Here is a 13,378-nt window from a genome sequence, read left to right on the forward strand (position 1 = left end):
GAGAAATGAAAGAGGAGAGAGTACAACTAAAAACACAGAAATACAAAAGACTGTAAGAAGTTACTATGAAAAATTATATGCCAAGACAACCTGGGTGAAATGGACAAAATTAAAGAAAAATATAATCTCCTAAAAGTGAATGAAGAAGCAGAAAGCTTGAACAGACCAATAACAACTGGCAAAATCAAAGCAGTAATCAGAAAATTCTTGTTACACAAAAGCACTGCAGCAGATGGTTTCACAGAAGAATTTTATAAAACATTTAAAAAGAGTTAACCACTATGCTACTCAGATTATTCCCAAAAAATCCAAGAAAATGGGATACTCTCAAATTCTTTTTATGGAGCCAGCATCATCCTAATCCCCCAAACAGATAAAGATAAAAGAAAGAAAGAAAACTACAGGCCAATATGGCTGATGAATATAGATGCTAAAATTCACAACATATGGCAAACCACATTCAGTAATACATTAAAAAGATCATGCACCATGATCAAGTGGGATTCATCCCAGGGATGCACAGATGGTACAATATTTGCAAATCAATAAACCTAACACTTCACATAAACAAAAGCAAAGACAAATATCACACAATCATATGAATAGATGTGGAAAAAGCATTTGATAAGGTGCAACACCCATTTAAGATAAAAAACCCTCATCACACTGGGAGTAGAGGGGGCATACTTCAACATAATAAAGGTCATATATGGAAAACCTATAGGAAACATCATACTCAGTGGGCAAAAAACTAAAAGCTTTCCCTCTAAGATCAGGAATAAGACAAGGATGTCTACTTTTCCCACTTCTATTCAACATGTTATTGGAAGTTCTAGCCACAGTGATCAGACAAAGAAATAAATAAAAGGCATCAAAATTGAAAAAGAGGAAGTAAAACTGTCAGTATTTTCAGATTACCTGACAGTGTACATAGAAAACCCTATAGACTCCACCAAAAAACTACATGACCTAATAAGTGAATTTGGCAAACTAGCTTGATGCAGAGTCAATATTCAGAAATTGAATGCATTCTTATACACAAACAATGAAATATCAGAACAGAAATCAGAAAAATTCCATTTATTATAGCAACAAGAAAAAATAAAATACCTAGGAATAAACCTAACCAAGGAGGTAAAAAACCTGTACTCAGAAAACTACACAACACTGAAGAAAGAAATTAAGGAAGAAATAAACAAATCGAAGCATATACTGTGTTCAGAGATTGGAAGAATTAATATCATCAAAATGTCCATACTACCCGAAGCAATTTATAAATTTGATGTAATCCCTAGTGAAATACCAATAACATATTTCACAGATATAGAGTAAACATTTTACAAATGTATATGGAACCATAAATGGCCCCAAATTGTCACAGCAATTCTGAGAAAGAAGAGCAAAGTATGAAGGATCACAATACCTCATATCAAACTATATTACAAGGCAAGTGTAATCAACACAGTCTGGTATTGAAAAATTTTTTTAAGTGAAAATACAGTTACCAACTTGAGGAAAAACAACTACTGTAGCAATATCCATGACAAATGAGCAATGATTAATAAAGGTGGAAAAAGAATAATAATATCATAAAACAGAGTTAATAAAGAAATTCAAAAAATATTTTGAGATACCTAAAGAAAAAAAGTGATTTTGAGATTGTAGAGGGAAGAGAAATAATCAGTGTTAGAATTACAAACCTGGCTAAGAAAGGTTCAAAATAAATTTCATAATGGAAATAAGAAAGGGCAGGAGGAAGATGAAATATAGTAGGACAGGATAACAGTAAAATATGGGATTGAAATTTAAAAAATATTGAACAGCTAGGAATAAAATTGAAGAAATGCAAAACAATCACATCAATGACAAGCAAGCAAAGATTAATAAAGGTGGAAAGAGAAAAAGGGTATTATTAAAAAGGAAAAAGAATATGAGATGACTAATGGAAAGAATTTTTGTTTTGAGTGATGGAGGGAGGAAAAATACTAAGAGTGAGGAATAGAAACAAGGCATAGAAAGGGGAAAACTAAAATAAAATAACATTTCTAACAAAATAAGAAAGGGAAGGAAGAAGTCAAAATGGAATAAGAGAAGGGAAGAGTAAAATATAAAATTTGAAATAAAAATAACAAAATAGTGTAATAATAGGAACAAAATTGAAGACAAAGAAAAAATGTAAAAAAGTTATGCAGGAGAAAAAATAATGCAAATAATGAAAAAGCATGAGGTGGAATTCATTTCAGCAAAGTCTAGTATTTGCCTACTGTTTTTTCCTTTTGGATCTCTGATAATTTCAAATGGTATCCAGTCTAGCATTAGGCAGGCTGCTTGAGGCTACAAGTTATCCACTGTCTGTGGCTGTCTCCTGCAGGCTTGGCTGGACTTGGCTCTTCTGCCCTGTTGGCTTTTTATTAGCACAAGGTCTAGGGGTGACTCATCTAATGCCCAACAGTATCACATGTACCACCTGCCTCTAGAGGGGGCTTTAAGTCTAATCAGGAGGGTGGGATCCCTGGTTTTTCACTATGAGGCACTGCTCAGTTTTCAGTGAAGTGGTGGGTGTGTTCTCCCACCCCTGTACACACATTTGGTCCATCCCAGATTATTTCCAATAATGTATAGTTTCTTATGAATTGACTGTCCATTTTATGTGAGGAGCCAATCTGTGTAAAAGAGTTAGCTCTTTCTTGCTTGGCACCAATGACAGCTCTGTGTGAGGTAGGGCAGGGCTTTAAATACCCCTTGCTATGCCTATTTCTAATCTCTGCTCTGCTGTTGTCAGTGGAATAGGACCCTTGGTAACTTGTTGCACTTGATGAAAGTTCATAAAGGGCTCTTTTGGAGATTCTTTTCCTCTCCCCCTGTGGATATGCATCCAGTAGGGGGGTTCTTGGCATGACCTTACTGTTCTGTGTAATTTTCAATCCTGTAGCTGGGGGCTGAGCATGCCTTTCTCTTCCCAGAGCTTTGTGGTTTCATTGAGAGGTAACCTGCCTGGCTGCAAAGAATCTCAGGTGCTTGCTCACCTCTTGCTCATTTAGCTCCCAGCCCGCTGCTCTCACAGCAGGCTCTGATCCAATAGCTCTGTTCTAGGTGTAGTCCCTTGCTGGCCAGCTGCTCTGGGTGGAGCCCCACAATCCCCTTGACTTGCAACTTTCTAATCCTCCTGCCCAGCTGGATTCTGTGGATACACACTGCACTTTCAGTCTGGTTTCTTTGCTGGCAGGGCAGCTGTGTGTGCATGTGGGAACCTAGCCATGCTTCTGCTTCCCCTTTTTCAAAGTCTCTGTATAGCAGCCACACTGCAGTGCTGAGTCACTGCACAGTTCCTCATGTACTTGACCTCCCCCAAAAGCAAAAAGTCTCTCTTGACCAGGGCTGGTTGCAGTCTGCTAGTGCCTCTGGCAGTTTTAGGAGACTGAGTTTCTCTCTGGAACTCTCCCAGTTGGTGCTGAAGCAATGGATGTATTGCTCACTGTGTGTGTGCAACCTGAGACTCTCTGACTCTGTATTTCCTCCAAAGTCTCTCCCAATTAGGGTTGGGACTAAGGCTCCACCAATCTTGGAGGGTATGTTGTGACTAACCTGCATTTTCTATCTGGTATCTCCTCTGGTCAGGTGCCTTGCACAGAGTATTTACTCTTCAAATTATAAATATTTTTTTACCAGTCGTTGCAAAGCATCCTCTGTAAATCCTTGGCTTCAAAAACTTCTATCATCTGTAATTCCACTGTTTGTTTGGGTCACTTATTGGAAGATCAGCCAAAAATCCATGCTAGGGGCATGAGCAAATGGGCTCAGCTTCCACCTTAGTCATCCATCATCTTCTTATCCTCAGACTTCTAGATTTTGGTGAGAAAAAAATTTTCAAAGATTTGAGAAGTTGAGTAAAAGAGCAGTAGTTGACTAAAAAAACCAAAGCAACTGATTTGATGAGTCAAGAGGTGATACTGATACTGCTCATATGTGGTTTAATTGAGGACTCAGAGCCAGGTTTAAAGTAATTAAAGAAATCATTCTATAGGAATAATCTCTTGGACGAGCAAGAATATTTTCAAAGAAGTTGATAAAGCATGAATTCACTTCAACTGGAAGTGGGATCTATTAAGGTGTATTATGATGGACGGTGATAAAAATGTGCATGTAGCAGAAAAAAGGACAACTCAAACAAAACTACAAAACTTGTGAAAATGTAATGCAGTTTAAGCCTATGCATGCTTATTGTGATATCCATGGTACTTATGGATCAGGCTTTGACCTCTATAACTTGTGATTGTTGTGAATATCAGCTTTGCTTCCTATTATGAACAGGCCTACTGTTAGTCATTTAATTATTGTTAGAAATAAAAGTTATATATAAAAATAGAAATAGAAACCAGGAATTCCCAACATCACAAAAGTTTAATGACTCAGTAGTTGTGAACCTTCATCGGATTTTTTTGAGCACAGGACCAAAACCAATGATGTTGAATGAAAATAATTGCCTTAACTACTAGTAATTACAGATATGATGCTATTTCTAGTGACTTCAACCTAATGTCAGAAGATAGCATGCTGCCTTGGGGGGGAAATTTTTCCCTCAAGTCCTCCCGTCCACCACGGATGAAAGTAAACAAGACATGATCTGCTTGGGGAGGAGTGGTGGCCGATCCCTCAAAGGGGTAGGGCTGTGAGCAGTGGCCAGTTTCTCAGGGGAAAAAGGTCTCCAGTCCCTACGTACAAGGGCTTTTATTGGGTTGTAATACACAGGAATACAGGGCGGCAAGGATCAAACTGTAGATAACATTTCAAAGAAATCTGACGGCTTAGTCTGAGTCAGAGTCTGCCAGGAAGGGGGTTTTGCATAAACTTTTAAGGTTTCCTGCTTGGTCCTTAACATACGAATGGAAGCACTTTTAGCAGAGCAGGTTTTTCAGGAATTCTTTGTGATGCCAGATTTTTCCCCTGGGATCCGCTCTGGCAAGGCAAGGAGCTGCACCCCTCCCCATCAGGTATTCAGGCTTAAGGGAATTAGAGCCAGGAAGCACTTCTCTCAGAGGACATGGGGACTTGGGCTATGTCACATAGCCAGGGGGCACGGGTCTATTGCTTGCTCTTTGTTACAGCCCCCCTCCCCGAGCCCTTCCATGATGGCCTCCCAAGTGATCATGTCTGGCTTAGGTTACTCCCCGCTGTGAGGAGACTTACCCATCAACAACACAGACCATGCTTTGGGGGCAAGAAGAGGAAACTGAGGCACCATTTGCTACCAGAGACAAGCTTGGTCTCCTGTGGCTCACATTCCGGAGGTCACTGGCTATCCTTAGCCACAAGAGATTGTTACAATTCCTGAAACCAGGCAGAGCAGTCCCCAACACTGCCTGTAAGTGGAGCTTAGGCTGCCCCAGACATTTCAACAACTGATGTTTGAATTAAAAACAATGTCAAGTTGCTCTAACACTTTTTTCATGCTGTCAAAAGTTAAAACAAAAAGGGAGATCTCCATTCCCATGATAATTTGTCATAGATTTACACATATTTCCTGAGATCAAACAAGTCCACCTGTGGTTTTTGGACCTCAATGCAAAAATAATTCATATTTCAAAATCCTTTTATCTGTACAATTAAGAATTTCCACCTAGTAGTAAAATAGAAGTGATTAATACATAAAATACTGATATACAAAAGGTAATACCAAGAGAACAATCTAACAGAAGTCTATATATAATTCCCAAGTGATAAATATGTTCAAGTAAAATTAGAAGTTTGTAGATTTATATCAGTTTCAATAGTATTTATTTGTATGAAAAGGCATTTTGTAGATGAAAAATGTTCAATCTTATTACATAGTTGCAGTAAACACTTAAGTTCAACCTCTGTTAAGCAAAAGGTTACCTCTGTAAAAAAACCACTGAAATAAGTTTATTACTCATTTGAACTGAGATTTCTAATTTTCCATGTCTGATTTTTCTCTTTCTTGTTTTTTAATTCTGCACCATTACCCTTTCCCTTGTGTTTTCCAAAATACCTGTTCTACCATATCTTCTAATTTTTATTTTTTAAAGAAATTTATTTATTTGAAAGATGGAAAGGGGGGAGAAAGAGTAGGAGAGAATAATGATGTGAGGGAGAACATCAATCAGTTGCCTCTTGCAAACACCCCAAATGGGTACTGAACCCAGGTAGATGCCTTGACAAGGAATCAAACTGGCAACTTTTTGTTTTGTGGGACACCAGTCACACCAGTCAGGGCTACGCCAGTCAGGGCTCTTCCAATTTTTCTCAAAACCCTCTTCCATGGCTGCTAACTATTTGCTCCTCTTTAACCACTGCATCTCTGCTTCCAGCCTTGCAGCACAGCTGTCACTGTGGACTCCAAAAGAAGCTGAATATCTCTGCCATTGCCCTGCCCTTTGTTCTGTATCTACTGGCCTTGTTTTTCTAGATTATTAATTTAGTAAATTCATAAGATATGCTCATGGGTGATAACATTCATGGGTCTGAAAATGTCTTATTCTTCTATACACATCTGATGACCTCTTGACTGGTTAAAGAAATCAAGACTGAAACTTACACATTTTTCCTAATTGAGGGTTTTTCTCTATATCTTTTATTTTTTAGTATAACTGACAACTTTGTAGCCATTCAGATGCTCATTTACTAGAGGACATCTTATAATTTATTTTCAATCTAGAATATTTTACAACTTTGAAATACTGTGAATATTGGCATTTTACAATTGTAGATCAAGGTATGAGTATCTTCTTTATTCTTTAGTCCCTTCTTTATTCTTGTAAGACAGCTCTACATACTTTCAATGGCAAAACTCTGACTTTCAGACTGGGCTAATTTTTCTCTCTCTCTGTTAAGTGGTCAAATATAGGACATCCTATATTGATGCTGGATGTCTTTTTATCCATTTTAAAAATTATACTGTCAAGCTTTTGTATTTTGTTCTATAGGTTAGGAGAGTCTCTCAAAATTATATTCTATTTTTTTTTACTTCTGGCCAAGATGGAGGCATAGGTGGAAATACTGAACCTCCTCACACAACCAAGTTTAAGGACAACAAAGATTTAGAAACAAAATCACAACCAAAACAGACAGAAAATGGAACTGTACTGAAGTCTGACAACAATAAACCACTCATCCATACCTATAAGAGGGGCGAAGTCTGCAGCTGGCAGAGAGGGGTCACTGTAGGAAAAAGTGGCCTGCCAATCCAGGTGCCCAAGCAGTGGTTGGCAGAACCCAGGAGTGGGGTGGCAATGGCAGACCCAGTGAGGGCCAAGGCAGCTGGCTGACCGCAGTCACACATTCACAAGCAGATAAACCAGGCAAAAGAATGAGCAGTGAGACAGACCACACAACCCAGGGCTCCAGCGACAGGTATTAAAGCCTAAAAGCATCAATTGGAGAAACTTTTGGGGGTTGAGGTGCCAGGAGAGGCTCCCAGCCCCACAGGAGAATTTGTTAGAGAGACCCACAGGGTCCTAGAACCTACACAAGCCCACACACCCAGGAACCAGCATCGGAAGGGCCCAATTTGCTTGTGGAAAGTGGCAGAGGGGACCAAAATCTGAGAGAGAGCAGAACAAATGCCATTACTCCCTTTCTGACCCTACCCTCACATATAGTGTTACAACTCAGCTACCTGGGTGGCCCTGCACTGATAAACAACTAAGGCTCAGCTCCTCATACTTAACAGGGGTGACCTGACCAAAACATTACGGCTCAAGTAGAAGAACAGCTCAAAGTCCCAGAGCCAATACTTCTAAGTGACCAAGAGATAGCCAACCTATCGAATGCACAGTTCAAAACACTGGTGATCAGGATGCACACAGAACTGGTTAATATTGGTTGCAAATTAGATTAAAAAATGAAGGTTGTACTAAGTGAAATGAAGCAAAATGAACAGGGAACCAATAGTGATGGAAACAAAACTGAGGCTCAAATCAATGGAGTGGATAAGAAGGAAGATAAAAAGAAACAAACAGAAAAAAATGAAAAAACAAAAATTCAAAAAAATAAGGACAGGCTTAGGAACCTCCAGGACATCTTTAAACGTTCCAACATCCAAATTATAGGGGTACCAGAAGGGGAAGAGGAAGAGCAGCAAGTGGAAAACTTATTTGAACAAATAATAAAGGAGAACTCCCTGAATTGGCAAAGGAAATAGACTTCCAGGAAATCTAGGAAGCTCAGAGAGTCCCAAAGAAGTTGGACCCAAGGAGGAACACACCAAGGCACATCATCATTACATTAGTCAAGAATTCTAGAAGTAGCAAGAGATAAGGGAACAGTCACCTATAAAGGAGTTCCCATTAGACTGTCAGAGGATTTCTCAAAAGAGACCTTACAGGCAAGAAGGGGCTGGAAAGAAATATTCCAAGTCATGAAATCCAGAGACCTACATTCCAGATTGCTCTATACAGCAAAGCTTTCATTTAGAATGGAAGGGCAGATAAAGGGCTTCTCAGATAAGGTCAAGTTCAAGGAGTTCATCATCACCAAGCCCTTATTATATGAAATGTTAAAGGGACTTATCTAAGAAAAAGAAGATAAAAAATATGAACAGTGAAAGGACAGTAAACTCACAGTTATTAACAACCACACCTAAAACAAAAGGAAACTAAGAGGACAGCTATATCATGAGCAGAACCATAGAAATGGAGATCTCAAGGAGGGTTAGTAACAGGGGAGTGGGAAGAGGAGAATGGGGGAGAAGGTACAGAGAATAAATAGCATAGATTGTAGGTAGAAAATAGACAGGGGGAGGGCAAGAATAGTATGGGAAATGTAAAAGCTAAATAACTTGTGACACATGGACATGAACTAAAGGGGAGGAAGGGGTCAGGCATGTGCAGGGTGGAGGGGAATAAAGGGGGGGAAATGGAACAACTGTAGTGGCATAATCAATAAAATATATTTTTTAAGTATATTCTTTTTTTGCATTTTTATTTTTAACTTTTTAGATATATGTTTCTTTTCTTAGAACACTTTCTGTGTTTAATAATTCCAATTAATCATTACAAGAATGCAAATGCAAGTGTTGCTTAATATTTTGCTAACATTTTCTCATATATTTTTTATTCCTCTGAAATAGTCTTATCTTCTTGCCTTGGTTTATCTCTTTTGTATTAATTATTGTGCAATCTCTGACTACCTATTCCTATGTAAATTAAAGCAATATAGAAGAAATCTATATGCTTAGGTATATATAGCTAACTAGTTTTTGTTTTAAAATAACAGGATAAGCACATCACCTTGGAAAACTCTTAAATGATATAAATAAATAAATAAATAAATAAGATTTTAATATGGTTTGATAAGACTCATTATCTCAGATTTAGCTTCACAAATACTCGTTATCCTTTCCATAGAGAAAACTCTGATATTTTTATGTAGGCTTAAGCAGAAGGCTGAAAAACTCTTTCTGTGTTCTCATAGAATATAGAGGGGAGAAATGGATAAATTACCTATCCACTGACACACGCATTCCATCAGTGTTTCTGGCTTCAGCTACATTTCTCTCTCTCCCTTTGCTGAACTTGTGGCTTCACTTGTCTCCTTCAACTGCAGTTGCATTAGTATGTGCTCTAGACTGGGACTTCCTTTGTTCTTGTTAATCAACCTATAATAGGGATCTCCTTTAGAATTTTTAGCCATGGTTTTTGAAAATGTGTCCAGTAGGGGAATACTTTCATTTTCTTTTTAATTGAGAAAGAAGAGATAGAGTGAGATGTGTTTTAGTCTGTCATATTGAAATGAAAATACATTCTGCAAGACTTTGCCATATTTTTATGAGAAGCACAATTGTCTTTTTTATTATTTTCAGAGAGGGGAAGGGAAAGAGAAAGAGATAAACATCAATGTGTGGTTGCCTCTTGAGCATGCCCCACCAGGGCCCTGGCCTACAACCCAGGCACGTGCCTTGACTGGGAATCTAGCCAGAGACATTTTGGTTCCCAGGCTGGAATTCAATCCACTGAACCGCACCAGCCAGGGTAAAACAAAGTGGTCCTGAATGTCATAATTTTTACCTTCTAGTAGCAATGATAGTTGATACTAAATGGTTATAATATAATTAAAATTTTTAATAAGTAACACAAAGATAAAGAAACAGTATTACTTGAAAAGGAATGCCAGAAAAGAGATCAACTCTAGATTTGATGGTCAGGTAAAAAAGAGGTAATTAAGTCCAGCATTGAAGATGAGCAAGATGCAATTTTTTTAAGAGAATATGAGTAGAATATTATAGGCAAAAGAATCTCTAATTGCAAGGCCATTTTGTAGTAGAAATGAGTGACTAAAAAGAAAGCCAATGAGTGAGAATATAACAAACCAAGAAGATTTTAGAAACAAAGGCAGAAGCCACAATATTCAGAGTATTGGTAACCACAGAAGAGTGTGGGCTTTATGTTCTTTAAAATGTTTTATTCAGGGGTAAGGAAAAATTTAATTTATGTTTTAAGAAGATCATCTTGCTTTTCTGAGGACAAATGTTGGAGAGGAAAAGTGGGCAGTAAGGAGAAATGTCATGAGCTTATATGAGTAATTTAGATGAGAAACAGTGGTGGTCTGAGCAAATATAGTTGGAGAAAAGAAAGAAGGAGAATAGATTATATTTGTGTATAAAAGATGGAACCACTGAGACTTACTGATAATTTGACAGTGGGGGGGGTAAGAAAAGAGAAAAATCCAAATGATTCTTGAGTTGTTTACTGCAAAACTGATTGTCTTCTAGAATTTTTATTGAGATGGGGAAGAATTTTAGACTCATTAAATTTAAGATGCCAGTAAAACATTCACATGCAAATGCCAAAACAAGAAGGCCAGACTGAATGTTTAATTTGTATTTTATTACCATATATGTGGCTGCATAAGGTGACCTAGAGGGAAAGAGGAAACAGGGAAGAGAAGAAACACCTTGTTCTCAGGTCAGATAGAGGCAGTGGAGGTGGTAACAGGGACAGAAATAATATAATCAGGAAGGCTTAGAGAAAAAGCCATAAAATATTTTTTTTATAATGTTTTACCTTCAAAATAGAATTTTACTGTCTATATTCAACTATTCATGTCATATTATTCAAATTTTTATTGTTGTTCAAGTACAGTTGTCTCAATCATCCCCCCAAACAAACCCACATGACCAACCCATCCCCACCCTTGATCTTACTCCCTTTGGCTTTATCCAAGGGCCTTGATGGCCCTTCCTGGATTTCCTCCATTATGTCTCTGCCCCTTCCTCTCTGGTTACTATCAGTTTGTTCTTTATTTCATTGTCTCTAGTTCTACTTTGCTTGCTTGATTGTTTTGCTGATTAGGTTCTACTCATAGGTGAGTAGATATGGTGTTTGTCTTTCACTTCCTGTCTTACTCAATTTAGCATAATACTCTCCAGTTCCACCCATGCTATTGCAAAGGATAAGAGCTCTTTCTTTCTTTCTCCTGCATGGTATTCCAATTGTAAATGTACAATAATTGTTTGATACACTCATTTACTGATGGGCACTTAGGTTGCTTCCAAAATGGCTATTGTAAATTATGCAGCTATGAGCATTAGGGTGCATAGGTTCTTTTGAATTGGTGTTTCAGGACTCTTAGGCTGTAATCCCAGCAGTGGAATTGTTAAGTCAAAAGGTGGCTCTGTTTTTAGTTTTCTGAGGAAATTCCAAACCGTTTTCCACAGTGGTTGAACCAAGCTGCATTTTCACCAACAGTGCACTAGGGTTCCCTTTTCTCCACATCCTCTCTAGCACTTGTTTGTTGATTTGTTTATGATGGCCATTCTGAGCCATGTGAAGTGGTATCTCATTGTGGTTTTAATTTGCTTCTCTCTGATGGCAGGTGATATTAATCATTCTTTCATATGTCTCTGGCCCTCTGTATGTTCTCCTTGGAGAAGAGTCTGTTCAGGACTTTTGCTTATTTTTTAATTGAGTTGTTTGTCTTCCTGGAGTGGAGGTGTATAAGTTACCTACATATTTGGGAGGTGACACCCTTGTCCTAGAAATCACTTGCAAATGCATTTTCTCCTACAGTAGGTTCCTTTTCATTTTGCTGATGTTTTCTTTATGCGTGAAGAAGCTTTTCATTTGGATGAAGTCCCAATTGTTTATTCTTTCCTTTACATCTCTTGCTGTAAGGGATATAAAGAATATATCCCTTAGAGCAAGACTATAGAATATCAGTGAAAATATTGCTGAGAAGAATATCTGACATTTTTCTATGTTCTTTTGTAGGACTTTTATGATATCCAGACTTATATGTAAGTCTTTTATCAACTTTGAATTTATTTTTGTTTATGCTGTAAGTTGGTGGTTAGGTTCATTATTTTGCACATAACTGTACAGATGTCTCAACATCATTTGCAGAAGAGGCTATATTTACTTCATTTTATATTTCTGCCCCCTTTGTCAAATATTAATTAACCATAGAGACTTGGGCTTATTTCTGGGCTTTCTATTCTGTTCCATTGGTTTATATGTCTGTTCTTATGCCAGTAGCAGGTTGTTTTGATTAGAGTGGCTTTATAATATAGTTTGATATCAGGTATTGCGATCCCTCCTACTTTGTTCTTTTTTCTCAAAATTGCTGCAGCTATTTGGTATTACTATTCTAATAAAATTTTTGAAATTTTCGTTCTCTGTGAAATATGCCATTGGTACTTTAACAAAGATTGCATTAAATCTATAAGTTGCTTTGGGTAGTATGGACATTTTGATTATGTTAATTCTTTCTCCCCATCAACACATTATATGCTTTCATTTGTTTATGTCTTCCTTGATTACTTTTTCTTCAGTGTTGTGTATTTTTTTTAGTATGTGTCTTTTACCTCCCTTAGTAAGGGTAATTCCTAGGTACCTTATTTTTCTTGTTCCTTTAGCAAATGGTATTTTTTCCTGATTTCTGAATCTGATATTTCATCGATGGGAGATAAAAATCCCTTTGATTTCTGAATATTGACTTTGCATGCTGCTGTTTACAAAACACACTTATTAATTAGAGTACTTTTGGAGGTGTCTATAAAGTTTTCTATGTACACTACAATGTTATCTGCAAACACTGACCATTTTACTTTCTACTTTCCAATTTAAATGCCTTTTATTTCTTTTTTACATTTTTTAAATTGTTTTTCAAGTACAGCTGTCTCCTTTTCTTCACAACACCCCCCCCCCACTCCAGCCATCCCCACTTCCCAACCTTGATCCTATCTACCTTGGTTTTGTCCATGTGTCCTCTATACATGTTCCTGAAATCTTCCTTCCCTCTCCCCCCCATTAGCCCCTCCCACCTCCCTTCTGGTTACTGTACATTTGTTCTTAACTTCCATGTCTCTGGATATATTCTGCTTGACAGTTTGTTTTGTTGAATATGTTCCACTTACAGGTGAGAA

Source organism: Artibeus jamaicensis, unplaced genomic scaffold (genome assembly GCF_021234435.1).
Source record: "Artibeus jamaicensis isolate MK-2021 breed Jamaican fruit bat unplaced genomic scaffold, CSHL_Jam_final contig_386, whole genome shotgun sequence".
NCBI lineage: Eukaryota > Metazoa > Chordata > Mammalia > Chiroptera > Phyllostomidae > Artibeus > Artibeus jamaicensis.